At 44.2% G+C, this 14,311-nt stretch overlaps 1 protein-coding gene across 3 annotated transcripts in view; it reads left to right on the top strand.

Moving 5' to 3' along the window:
- LOC306650300 (contactin-6) overlaps nt 1–14,311 on the top strand; it is a 299,252-nt gene that overhangs the window by 160,608 nt on the left and 124,333 nt on the right. The gene's annotated exons all lie outside the window — the stretch shown is intronic.

Genomic DNA, 14,311 nt, shown 5'->3' with positions numbered 1-14,311 from the left:
TCATGCTTTTAAATGACCATGGGTACTCATGATATGACTTTAAATTATTCTGAAAAAAATAACTTGTTGGATTTTGTTAGATGTCATTAGACAGTGATGTAATGACTTTTCTATATTCCTTTACTCAGTTGATCAATTATATCTTTTGAATAGGTACCTGGAGGTTGAATTTCAGGGGAAAATAGGTTATCCATTTTAAATGTAAATACCTCTTGATTAACAACCCTTAAAAAATTATTTATACTGAATTATACTGGCAACATCACTGCCTGAGTATGTTATTGCTTCAATTTCTCTGTCATACATTGTTTAATATTTACTCTTAGTGTGGTGATGAGTGCTAAATTATTGTTGTTTTCCTTGGAATTTCTGGGCTACTAATACAATTGAACTTTTTTTCATATGTTTCTTGGCAATTTGGTGTGCTGATACAGATTTCTTAACCATGATCATTGCTTACTTTCCTATTAAGGAGTTCATATTAATTTCCAGCAATTACATAGATATATTAATATTTTCTATTATAAATTATATAAAATGCATCCACATTGAATTTAACTTTGCTAGTGTTTTTATCTTACAGAAATTTTAGCATGCAGAATCAATTGTTTTTTAATTCAGCATATCCCTCCTTTCCTTTATAATGTTTCTTTTGTGACACGTGGAAATATTTTCTCAAGCCCTGGATTAAAGAACAATTTTTGTTTAGTCTTCTCCGTAATTTGTGAGCCTTTGATTCACCTGGAATTTATTTTTGTAATGAGCCTGAGATAAGTACCTAACTTACTTCTCTGCTCCCAGAGTGTGAAGCTTTCTCACTTCCATTTACTAAGTGGTCCAGTGTCCCCAGAGCCCATTTTCCACTTAAAAGTCCAGTAGTTCTTCGCTGCAGAGGCAGTACAATATCGTGGTTAGGAGTGAAGTATCCAGGTTCTCTGAATAATTCCCCCCAGCCTGCCCCTCCCTGAAGGATGCACACTAGTCGGTTAGAGTGAACTGTCCTACTGAGCCCAAAGTTACAGGACAGGATGATATTTCTCCTCTGGAGAAAACCCATTTATCAACTAAAGACAAAATTTCAAAATGGCGGCACTACTTGGATTGTAGCTGTGCTTTATTCTTCCTATGAACAGGTCAGATAAAGAGCATTCAAAAGCAGCATTTAGACCAAAAGCCCCATCTAACCTAGAGAAAGTGAGTGAAGAGTTGCCTTTGAGTCCATTCCATCCATTTCATTTTAATCTGATTTATTTGGCTCTCTGGCTGTCCCCCTCTGCATTTCCTATATCAGCTTCATCACAAATCAGTCCCCTGCAAGTTGTATTGGAAAAGCAATATGTGTGATTGAGATATTGTTAACAACAAAGCCAGTTCTGCTCCCAGAGCTGTTAGATTCTGATTGATAAAATTTAATATTTTGAAGGGAGGGAAGAAAAAACTATTATTCCAACTCCTTTATTTGTAGTATGGGTGAAGTTCCTTTTATCTCCTCTACTTTCTTTGTAGCAGTATGACTGAGATTCCAATAAATTATTGAATGCAATATCTAGATGTCTGGATGATTTTTTGGTACTGCTGCTACTTCTTAGTAGGCGAGAAAAAAGATAGTTGAAGTTCTGCAGAAAGTGTCAAAGCTTAGCAATAAAATAGGGATTTCATTGAACAGAAACTAATGAAATCACCCAATTTATTTCCCTTTCACTGTTGTAATGCAGGTAAATCTTGCTTCATGCGCGTCACCAAGCTTGAATGTGCTGTGACCTGGCTCTGGTGGTGCATGGTTTATGTGTGAGGGATGGGAAGAGTACTCATAAATACTTTTAATAAAAAAAAAAAAAAAGTGCGAAGCGAAGCAGCTTAGTTTTTCAAATAAAAGAAGTTTCATTTGTGTCTAGGGAGTAGGGCTGTTAAAAGTCAACTTGCTCCATTTTTTACCCTATGCCACCCTTCCAATATCGTGGGGGCTCTCTGAGTAGCTACATCTCCTGTTCATCTCCATGTGTGAGAGCCAGATTTTATGTGCTCCATGGTGCAGCCACCTGGGTCTACGGAAGTTACCATGTCCTGCCTTGGTGCCTTTCTTGGCTGTGTCCTGTCAATCATGCAGGCTTCATGAGAGGTCAGTCCAAAGGAATGCTAGATATAGGGTAGACCAGAGGTTAGCAGATCTTTTCTGTAAAAAGAGACAGATAGAAGTAGGTTGGATTTTCAAGCCTGGGTCTTTGCTGTTGCAGGGAGTATTCACCCATATATAAACACGGTGATGTGGCTGTGTACCAATAAAACTTTATTTATAAAAACAGTCCATAGGCTAGATCTGACTGCTTGGGCTGGAGTTTACTTACTTTCCCCTGTAGTTTACTTAGCCCTTAACAGACACAGGATATTTTTCACATGTGTTCTGCTAAAGACAATGGGTGACATTTATTGAATAGTTGCTGAAAACGAGTTGGACAATTTCACTTCTCATCCCATTTAGCAAAATTGAAAGGAAGCCCATGTTCTAGAAAAGTATTTTGAAGCAGACACTGATTAAGTCCTTTGCTAGTACCCTCAGGGACCCTCTGAGTTCAGGCTTAATGTGGGAACCCAGGCTTCTCTCCCGTCCTCTGCAAAGATTTCAGATCAATTAGGTTGCAAAGGTAGGGAAACTCACTTTGGAGAGAGAGTTCCACATATGAATAAGTGTTTTTAAAATTTAAAAATTAAGTACCACATATGTTCCTGTTACCTATTCATAGGATACTAGATTGTTATTATTTAAATTTAATTGATTCCATTTCTATTTGGAGAAGATTAAAGATGAATTTGCTGATAGGGGGACAAAAGGTAAATGTAAGATGGGTAAAGTCATCATAAATGATGGTAAGATATGGAACTCTGGAGGTACCTGAGTAGACTATTTGAATTTTGCTTCTGTCATTTAAAGATGTGTGATTTGGGGCAAGTTACCTTCAGAGCCCTCATTATCTCCTTCATGGAACTAAAGAAAAACTAGCTCTACATCCACATTAAAAATTATTTGAAGGGATCTGTTGTATACCAATGTACCAATATATAATAATCATATAGTATGATCAATGTAATTATATATACATGTGCATATATGTACATACACTCATACATCTGGATATGCACATCTTGAAAATGTAAATCTTGAAAATTCACCTTAAAGGATGATATTTTGCGCTTAAATGATCAGCTAAAAATACTTGGAAGCCCAACCGTAGATGTTCTCAGAGATCCTGAGGCACAGAGAGTTCTTTGGGGTCATCTCAGCCTTTTCTGTGTCTTGAGGCAGCGATATCCTTAAGCCAATGCAGATCAGATCTTGTCTATTTCTTTTAGCGAAGCAATTTAGTGAAAGTGCCTCTATACCATTTGCTGATAGAAAGAGAACCTCTTGAATACAAATCAGCTCCCTGATTTCAAGTGACTTTGTGATGACTAGCAAGAGAACTTTTCGAAAACACAGAGTATCAAAAACATTGCTTTCTGTTGGGGTGACTCAATTGCCTGGCCTGCCTGTGGCTGCAAGACGGGGGCTCAGACAACATCCTTCAGCTCTCTGGGTACTCTCTGTACCACGTGGCACTTCTTGGAGGCCTAAGGTGTGTCTTAGCATTTTAGACCGTTAGCTGTGTGGTCCCAAAGGTGGATTCAGGGCAGGCGTTTGATGGTGCAGTTCGTCCAGGTTGCTGAATTCCGTGTGAATCTCTGCCTGTCTGCAACATCCTCGGTGGTAACCACAACAGCTCATTTCCCTCATCACTGGTGCCCTAGGAAACAATTCCCTGAAACAAAAACAAAAACCAATGTGTTTCCATAGCTCATCATAGTCTCTGCTTCATGGAGGCATAATTAAGAAAATTGACTTTGCAAACTTAATGTGAAGCTTCACTACAGTCCATGTGCGCCATGGGCCAGGTGGAGTGGGGGCTAGAGACTCATTGATTGCCCACAGGATAATAATAGATTTTCTCCATTTTGTTTCTGTATTTTCACCTCCTAGGACCATGCTTGGCACCTAGTAGCTGCTTAATAAATTTGGTGAATGAGTCTTGCTTAAAACATCTATAGCATACTCTTTTCTTGTCTTCAGAAGGGTGTATATTAGTCAGGGTTCTCTAGAGGAACAGAATCCACAGGAAATAGGATTATAAAAGGGGATTTATTATATGTGCTTCCACAACCAGAAGCTGGATGGTCCACAGTGGCCTCTGCAGCTGGAGAGCTGGAAGAACCAGCAGCTGCGCAGCCCAAGAGGAGGAAGCCCCAGAACAAGAGGGATCAGCAGTGCTACCTAGTCCCAGACCAAGGCTTCTGGAAACTCCCTGGAGAATCCCTGGCAGAGTCCACTTTGGAAGAGTGAAGAAGCAAGAGTCAGATATCCTCAGAGGATGGAAGCAGCGATTAAGAACCCGATCAAGAAGAGCCGAGCTGCATCTGCCTCTGCTTCCTTGTTCTTCCAGCTTTTATTCCATCCTATTGGGCTGTGCTGCCCACACTGAGGGAGGGGCTCCATTCCAATTGGCTATCCCACATGCCAATCATTCCTAGACACACCCTCATGGACACACCCAGAGGCCTCTTAATCATCCGCATCTCTTAATCCAATCAAGCTGACAGTTCAGATTAACGGTAATAGGCAGTCATCTCAGATCATGGGGACAGAGTAAGGGGGAATGGAAAGACAGACAATGGAAGATGGATGAGCTCGTGAGTAGATTATTACTGTGGCCTTCTGTGGTTGAGGATAACTGAGCCCTCTCTAGACAGAGCCCCTGTGAACATCAGTCAAGGAAACTGGGGTGCTTTCTCACTTTTTCTCTCAACTCATTGGAGTTTCAAGGACACCAAAACGGTTGCAGTCTGTCGGTTTCCTGTGAGAGCAAATTTCCACCATGGAGTGCATGATTTCCAAGCACCATCTCCAGGAGAGAGGCCCAGTAGTCCATGGTAGCAAGCCCTCACCTATAAACTGTCTCCTCTATAACAGGGGACTTCCTACATGCCCTGAGCAGGTATGGGACCTGAGGTACCCGCAGTGGCTGCTACAATCATGCCTTAAAAGAATAATAATACTTCGGGCATGCTGAGTAACAGTCAAAAATTTGAGAAAAATTGAAAAAACTGCTTTTGATGTTTATTTCATAGTTTTAATTTAAAATGATTATAAACTTACATAGGAAGGCATAAACATGTAACATTAAAAAAAAAAGAAACTTTGATGTAAAGTTTGAAGACAGCAGTTGAGGAATTCAGCATTGCACTCTGTGCTTAGCCCTAGTGCTTCTGTGAGTAATAGGTTATTTTTAAATAGTTCCTGATGGATCACTGATTGCAACACTTACTATAGCCTTAAAATAAATGGAATATCGAATTGAGAAAATCGGACGTGATCTCCCTGATTAATCGTTCTACTGAAGTTGATAATTATAGTCCCTGCCTGTCTTGCTGAGGAGCCGGCCTTGGGTGCCAGGAGGGGACATTTTTTGCTGCATTCACAGGTGTGTGGCATTGAGTGTCTCAGAAATCTGAAACAAGAGACACCGGGGAACTGTGTAGTCGGCTCAGGAGCAGAGAAGATTCAGGGTCTCATGACTGGGATTCACCAAAGCGGCACTGTGATTTTATGAGTTCAAGAGTTAGGACTAAAGGCAGGGAGACTGATGGTCAACAAGAGCAGAGACAACAGGACCCAGGGAAAGAGGTCACCAGGGACGGAGGGAGAGGGTACCTGGGCGGCAGCCTTCCTACTGCCTGGTCTGCCTCCTGTGCTTTGCGGGGCTGCCTTTTCACTCCATCCTTTAAAAATGCCTCCTGTCCTTTAGTTTAGACTGAGTGGATTTCTGTTCCTGGGATGCAAAGAGACAAGGATCAATTAATAAGCACACAATTTATTATTGTAGCAGAAGTTGGCATGAACTGGAAAAACAGCCAAATGGTGATTTTGGTGTTCAGTGGTTAAGAAGACAGATCACACTATTTGGGATTTGAATCATAACTCTATCAATTATTACCAGCTGAATGATCTTTGGGCAGGTGTTTTGAAAAGAATTTCTGAGTTTTATCACTTCGTGTGTGAAATGTACATATATAACAACAATACATACTTATATGACACACAGCCATTCCTTTATATCTGTTGTTGATTGCTTCTAGATCACCTCAGATGCCCAAGCATACGATGCTCAAGTCCTTTGTGTGAAATGGTTTATTCTATCCACAGAACCTCTCCCACTTCCCCGCATGCTCTGAACCATCTCTAGGTTAATGATAGTCCCTCACACGATGGAAATGCTATGTTACTCGTGGTTACACGGCATTGTTGAGAACACGGTGACAAGAAATCAGAAGTCGGTGCAGGTTTAACGCAGATGAAATTGATTGTCTTGAAAATTCTCGATCCGGAGTTGAAGGTGAGGATGCAGAACTCCTGGATACGCAGGGTGTCGGGGGGATGTGAGGTGTCCCCCGAGCTCCTGTGAATGCAGGGATATTCAGAGGTGAAGAGTTTGGACAGTGAGAGCTTAAAATCTGATCAGTCCATCCAAGTTGGAATGGAAGGACTGGGTGGCCATGGGCAGGTGGGCGAGGCTGGAGGAGTTGGTCACTGGGGGGTGCCCCGGACAGGCAAATTTTCCTTTTGGCCCCTTCCTGCCCACTCCCAGGTCCTGGTTGCCACAAACTGCTGCTTTCCTCCACCACTTCCTTCCGCCATGATGTTCTGCCTCATCTGGATCCCAGAGCGAAGGAGTCCGCTGTTTATGGACTCAGACCTCTGACACCTAATCCCCCCACAAATTCTCCTCCTCCCTATTGTTCTTATTGGATATTTGGGTCAGAGTGACATAAGAGCTGACTAACAGAGAGGGTCAACTGTATATGAATTTCATGATAGTTAAGTGTATATATAAATCGATTCAACATGATGATACGGATAACGAATGGAAAAAAATAGCAAAATATAAATAAATGTAAAAAATCTACATGTAAGTTAAATTAACTCTAAAGCATTGTAGCATTAACAACTTATTCCGGGCCATTTGACATGGAGTAATATGAAGCAAGTTGCTTACATCATCTCATTTAATCCTCACACGAATCAAATAAAACGCTTTAATTAAATGACAGTCCAGTGATCAAATTAATAATGATCAATATATATTTCCAAAAGCTCTAGATTCATCCATCCATTCCTCCTTTTAACCCTAAACCTAACCCTAAGCTTTTTTAAATTTTTTTTTTTTTATTTTTGCAGAATGCATTTTGATCCATTAGACACAAAATGGGGTACAACTTTTCATTTCTGTGGTTGTACACGCTGGAGAGTCACAGTCCTAACCTTTTGTGTAGCAGATGAAGAAACACTTCAAGGATCAGAAAGCAGGCTTTTTAAGGTCCTGCAGCTATGACGTAGGTTCTAAAGCCCAAACACTTTTTCCACTCAGTAATTAGTCTTCCTTTTGTTCCTCCTCTGTTAGTGAGTGAGTCGCTCTGTCCTGATAAACCAGTAGCACGTGGAGTTGGTGATCCATGGCCACGCACCAGTCCCACTGGACCTGACTTCTCTGGTCTAGTGGCTTGGTGCCTTTGCTCAGGGCCCCCCTCTTCCCCTCCACCCCTCTGCAGCCTTGGGGAGCCACTCTTCTAGGTCATGAGTTCCGTGTGCTCAGATCCCACACATTAAGTGAGATGATCTGGGACTGATCTTTCTGTGCCTGGCTTATTTCATCTAGCATAACCCTCTGGTTCATCCACCCTTGTCACATTTAATAGGATTTTCTTGTTTTTAAGGCCGGATAACATTCCATTGTGTTTACGTCCCACATTTTCTTTATTTAGTCACCTGTGAACTGACACCTGGGTTTTTCTGTATCTTGGCTACTGTCAATCATGCTGCAAAACACATGGACTGCAGCTGTCTCTTCTGCATACTGATTTTGATTCCTTTGGATGTGTTTCCAGACCTGGGGTTTGGAATCTAGGGCAGTTTTCTCTCTGAAAATCTAGATGAAGCCTTACTGTTTTCTAGGAAACCTAGTATCCAGAGTCCTGGGTTGCCTCTTCCCAGGACATATTTATTACCATAGTATCTAGAAAACCAGCATCATCCATCACAAATACCAGAAAGCTTAAACAAGCAAAGCATACTTCCAGGTACAATGGAGAATGCCTGTAATCCCAGGGGCTCCGGAGGAGACTGAGGCAGGAGGATGGATTCCCAAGTTGGAGGCCAGCCTCAGCACCTTAGCAAGGTCCTAAGCAAATAAGCAAGACCCTGTCTCCAAAACGGGGCGGGGGATCGGGGCTGGAGATAGAGCTCAGTGGTGAAGCACCCCTGGGTCACATCCCCAATACCAGTAGTTAAAAGAAAAGCAAAACAGAGCAACACATAGTTGTAAAAATTTAAAGATACTTGTTTAACCCCTAAGTACCTTGTCTGTAAAACCACGGATACCTGTCCTACCTGTGGGCGATGTCTCTCCTGCTTACCTCTCTCGGGGTCATGGTCAGTCTGTAAAAAGATCATGAAAGTGAAAGAGCTTTAGAAAAAGAAGGGGTTTCCATTCAACTCCCCCTCCTCCTCCCTGTTTCCTCCCCTTTAATGACAATGCCTTTGAAGCTCCATGTCTTGGAACCTAATTCCCCTCTGGGCTGAACCAGAGAAGCAGCAGAGGGTCGCCCAGCTCAGCTCTGACCCCAGAGACCTTGCTGAGAGTCAAATGGTTTGATAAAAAGAAAACACAACAAAATTTAGCAACAACCCTGAAGCCACTCTGCTGACCCCAATGGTGGCTGCTCTGGCACCCTGAAGTCCCTGGGCAGGCTGAACGCTCGCTCAGAGCTGCGGTCAGCGGGAGGTCTCCAAAGCAATGGGATCACTTCCAGCTCCATAAGCAGGGGCCACACAGGGAGCTGGGGCTTCCTCCCAAACACTACCTTTTGTATTTTACAGAGGTTGCAAGTTCTGAGATCTAACTCTCTGATTATTATTGGGTTATCAATAATAAAGAGGGACTTAAAAATGTGAAGAAAAAAAAAAAAAAGGACGACCTCCTCTGGTCCTGAGAATGACCAGAGTTGGTGTCATGGTTGACAGCATCCACCCTGTCAAGGGGCCTGGGGTCCCACTCGGGGTCCTCACTGCTCCTCACTCCAGTGAGGCTCACAGACGTGGACCAAGAGTCTGTGAGTGGGAGTGTTTCCGGGGACCCACGGATTCGCCTACTCTGTCACCAACACCAAAACGTCCAGACCCTGGACCTGGTACGGAGCTAATCACCCGCCGTGAGCCAGACTGCCTCAGAACTGAGTGGCCATTGTCCAACCTGGCCTTTGCTTCCCCCAAGTGGGAAGCAGGGACGTACTTCCCAAAGACACAGAGCGGGTAAGCGCCCAGCTTTTGGATAAAAAGAAGCTCCACTTGGTGGCCCTCTTTTCCTTTCTTCATTCCCCAGACACTTCTCTCTCTCTCTCCTCCTCCTCTCTCTCTCTCTCCTCTCTCTCTCTCTCTCTGTCTCTCTCTCTCTCTCTTCTGTCTCTCTCTTCTCTATCTCCTTGGAGTGGACAGAGTGGCATCCAAAACTGCCAAACTCCTTTGTGGAGTCAGAGCTGTGTAGGAGTCATCCTGTCCCCTTCTGGCTGTGTGGCCTTGGGCAAATTGCTTAACATTTCTGAGCATCTGTTGATTTGTAAATGGGAGTCATTAGGTACCTAAATCCCCTGTTGATCTTGGAGTTCTGAGAACGGGAAAGGACACAGTAAAGAGTTCCCTTTTCCTGGTGCCTGGAAGACTTTGCCGTCCCTCCTCGGCTCTGAGTTGTCCTCCTCACAGGTTTAGCCTGAGTCTTAACGACCACTGTCCTTTGGACAAGCCTCTGGTGTCCCAGTGGCGGCAGGATTCTGCTTCCCTTCTGCCCTGCAGGGCTGCTCTCCCAGGACCCCTGAACTAAGCCCCCACCTGCCTGCACACAGCTCGGCCCTGGTCCTCATCTTCCCGTGGGGTGTCCCTGATCACTGTCCAGCCAAGTCTTCTCTAGACCCGCCCTCCTGCCTTAGAGACCATCATGTTCAGTGAAATAAGCCAAACCCAGAAAGTCAAGGGTCTGAAGTTTTCTCTCATATGTGAAAGCTAGAGGGGAAAAAGGAAAAGATCAGTGGGGGTGGGTCTCATCAAAAGGAGAAGGAGATCAGTGGAGGAAAAAGACCAAGGGTGGAAGGTATGATGGGGGGAATACCGGGGAAGGATGTCGGCCAAATAATATCACTCCATGCATGCGTGAATATACAGCAGTGCATCCCACCATTGTGTGTTATTTGAATGCACCAATAAAACATAGGAGGAAAGACAGATGAAGAGGAAGGAGAGGGGGAAAGGAGAAGGAGGAAGAAGGAAGGGAAGAGGAAGAGATGGAGAGAAGGGGAAATGAAATAAGAAAGTAGGAATGAAGGTTAAAGGGGTAGGAAGGAAAGGGAAAGGAAGTAAAGAGAGCAGGAGAAGAGAACGGTGCTCCCAGTAACGCTGCTGATGGGGTGAGCGTGAGAGGAGGTTCTCAGTGGTGGGCGCTGGCCAGAAGAAGCATCCCTGCCCAGTCACCTGCCTGGCCCTGGTGGCGCTCAGCATGACTTATGTGGTGTGCACAGCAGGTAGAATCATGGAGGTTGACATTTGTCTTCTTTAAAAATGATTCTGAAACTGGGCGCAGTGGCACACCCCGTAATCCCAGCAGCTCGGGAGGCTGAGGCAGGAGGATCACGAGTTCAAAGCCACCCTCAGCAACTTTGCGAGGTCCTCAGTAACTGAGACCCTGTCTCCAAATAAAATATAAAAAGGGGCTGCAGATGTGGCTCAGTGGTTAAGCATCCTTAGGTTCAATCTCTGGTACCAAAAAAAAAGAAAAAAAATTTTAAAAAAGATTTTGACTCTCCCCCCTGACTTTATCCATGTATTTTTTTCTGAAATACCATAAAGAATTGGTTCTCAGTAAATTTATTATTCCCAGGAAACTGAGAAACCACCCACTCTCTCTCTCCTTGTTTATGAATTTTTATAAAATCCTTTGACATCCAAGAAAGAAGGGATTTTAACTGGGATTGTAAATGGACTTGACAACAGAAACTCTTAAAATAGTTTCTTAGTTCCTGCTTGGATATTAGCATTCCAAATTTATGTCCAATATCGAGATTTAGCTATTGCCTCTGTTACAGGATTTGACAATAGCATTGTGCTTTATTAGGTTATGTCATGTTAAGTTACCGAGTTATGCTAGGAAACACAATAACGCCGCCAACGTCGCAACTGAGTACACAGCTTCCGGAATGTGACGGCGGAAAATGAGACTGGTCGAGTAGAGGTATTTTTGTATGCCACTTAATAAAAGCCTGGTAAATGTAATAATGGGACTAAATCACTCTCCTTCATCAGAATCACCTTGAAATAGGAAAGAGCAGCAGGAATGACTATGGAATTTTCCATGAGCCATCCTCGTTAAAGGAGAGCAAAGGGGAGAGAGATACATTGAGAATAACCTCACTGTACTCTACTCTCAGGAAATTCTCTTTTGCCTTATCTTTTCTGGGTGCATGTTACGTTTTAGATCAGATATTCCCCGCAAAGCTCATGTGCGAGAGGATGCAAGACAGGTCAGAGGTGAGCTTGATTGGATTAAGAGAGCCTTAATCTAACCAGTGTATCAACCCTCTGATAGGGATTAACCGAGTGGTAACTGTGTGTGGGCAGGTGGGGTGTGGCTGGAGGAGGTGGGTCACTGGGGATGTGCCTTTGTACCTTTGGGGTTTATATTTTGTCTCTGATGAGCAGAGCTCTCTTAGCTTCCTGATTGTTGTGTCCTGAACTGCTTTCTTCTGCCAAGATGTCCTGTCTCGCCTGGGGCCTTGACAGAGTCAGACCTCTGTGGACTGAGACCTCTGAAACTGCGAGACCCCATACACTTTTCCTCCTCTAAAACTGTTCTCCTCAGGGTTTTGTTTTGTTTTGGGTTTTGTTTGTTTTGTTTGCTACAACGTAAAGAGTCTGTACATAATTATAATCATCCATAATTGTCTTAGCTTTTTTGCTGCTGTGATTAAATGATCTGACCAGCACAATTATAGAGGAAGAAAGGTTTAGTGGAGGGCTCACGGTTGCAGAGGTCTTAGTCCATAGAAGGCCAGCTCCATTCCTTGGGCTCCAGGTGAGGCAGAAGATCATGGCGGATGAGCATGGCAGAGGGAAGCAGCTCACATCATCAGGAAGCAGAGAGAGAGACTCCACTTGCCAGATACAAATATATACACCCCAAAGCCATGCCCTGATTCCCACCTCCTCCAGCCATACCCCACTTGCTTCCAGTGACCCTCAGCTAATCCCTGTCAGGGGATCAATTCACTGACTGGGTTAAGTCTCTCACAACTCAGTCATTTCTCCCCTGAACCTTCCTGCATGGTCTCACACGTGAGCTTTTGGGGGACACCTCACCTCCTAACCATAACAAATAGTTTTCTTTTGCATTCCCACATGCACGTGATTGGCAATACAATTTGGTCAATATGGGTCCTGGCTGGAGATTCTTGGAGTCTTTTAATTCCAACAATCACATACACTGCATTTGTAAGTTTTGTAGGCCTGATGCAAAACTAGGGAACTTATCTCGGTGTCTTTCACCATTTCACTTCTGCTGGGTGAGCCATCCACGTTTGCTTACCCAGCAGAATGTTTTTGCCGTAGGCCAAAACAAAGCACGCGTTTCCAGCAGGGGAACCGGTCAAGAAGGTGAGCCATGCTCTGGAGTCCCGTTTACCCCCGTGCAAGCTTTCAACCCTGATGCTTCTTCCGAAGGAGTCTCCAAGGGGAAAAGTGGTGTTTGATGGCTGGAAAGCCGGAAGCAGGGGAAATAAAACCAGATCTGAGGTCTTCAAAGTGACAAATAATAGAAATGGCTTCAGAGGGACCAGAAGGGAGAAGCTGAGCAAGGTCTCTGACGTGTGGCAGATGACAGGTTCTGGGTCTGGTTGAAGCTCCAGCCCAAGGAACAGGAGAGTTTAGCATTTAAGCACAAGCACATTCTACAGCATTTGTATTTGGAATGAAATTTTATTTCCTTGACTTGTAACCTGTGTGGAGTAGGGCAGGTCAGTTCATTTCTGACTAATGGCAGGAGCCACAGGTAACTGAGCTGCTTTGCAGAGAGAAAAGGTAGGATTTGGAGTTTCCCCTTGCTCCGGAATGAGAGGATGGTAGTGGGGAGGCTGGGGAAGAGGAGAGTGGGCTCCAGCCACAGAGAGGAGTGGCTAAGTGGACTTTTAGGAATTATATGTCTGATATTAATTTAAATATGTTATGTTTTAGATGTGAGATGTCCCTTGTTTTAGTCAGCTCTTTCGCTGCTGTGACTAAATGACTTGACCATCACAACTGTAGAGCAGGAAAGGTTTATTTGAGGGCTCACGGTTGCAGAGTCTTAGTCCCTAGAAGGCCGGCTCCATTCCTCAGGGCTCCAGGTGAGGCTGAACAACGTGGCGGAAGAGTGTGGCAGAGGTAAGCAGCTCATGTCATCAGGAAGCAGAGAGAGAGAGACTCCACTCTCCAGATACAAATATATACCCAAAGCCACGCCCCATTCCCACCTCCTCCAGCCACACCTACCACTTCAGTTAATCCCATCAGGGATCAATCCCACTGATTGGGTTAAGACTCTCACAACCCAATCATTTCTCTTCTGAACCTTCCTGCATTGCCTCCCATGTCAGCTTTTGGGGGACACCTCATATCCACACTATAACATTCCCCTAAAACTCATCTGTGAGGCAATGTAAGAGGTTCAGAGGTGAAATCATTAATTATGAAAACTTTAACCTAATGGGTAGATAAATCCACTAATGTGGATTCACGCAGTTGTAACTGTAGGCAGGTAGGATGTGAGTGGAAGAAGTAGGTCTTAGGTGCGTGCCCTTGGGGTTTATATTTGGCCTCTGGTGAGGAGAGTTTCCTGGCCGCCATGTCCTGAGCTGCTTCCTCTTCCATGCCCTTCCGCCATGATGTTCTGCCTCACCTGGGGCCCAGAGCCATGGAGTTGGCCAACCATGGACTGAGACCTCTGAAACCATGGACCCAAAGAAACCTTTTCTCCTCTAATGGTTCTTCTCAGGCCTTTGGGCCACAAGATTGATGAAGCTGACTCCAACACCATGTTGAGCTGCAGCCCATGACATCAGGAAGAGCACGTGCCAATGGGCGTGCTTCACCGTCTGTCAGGGTCTAGATGTTCGTCAGGCTAAGTGAGCTGCACGCTGACATTGACGCGAG

The sequence above is a fragment of the Sciurus vulgaris genome (assembly GCF_902686455.1).
Source record: "Sciurus vulgaris genome assembly, chromosome: 19".
NCBI lineage: Eukaryota > Metazoa > Chordata > Mammalia > Rodentia > Sciuridae > Sciurus > Sciurus vulgaris.
The sequence above is the reverse complement of the archived record's forward strand: the minus strand, read 5'-3'. Positions and strand labels throughout refer to the sequence as shown.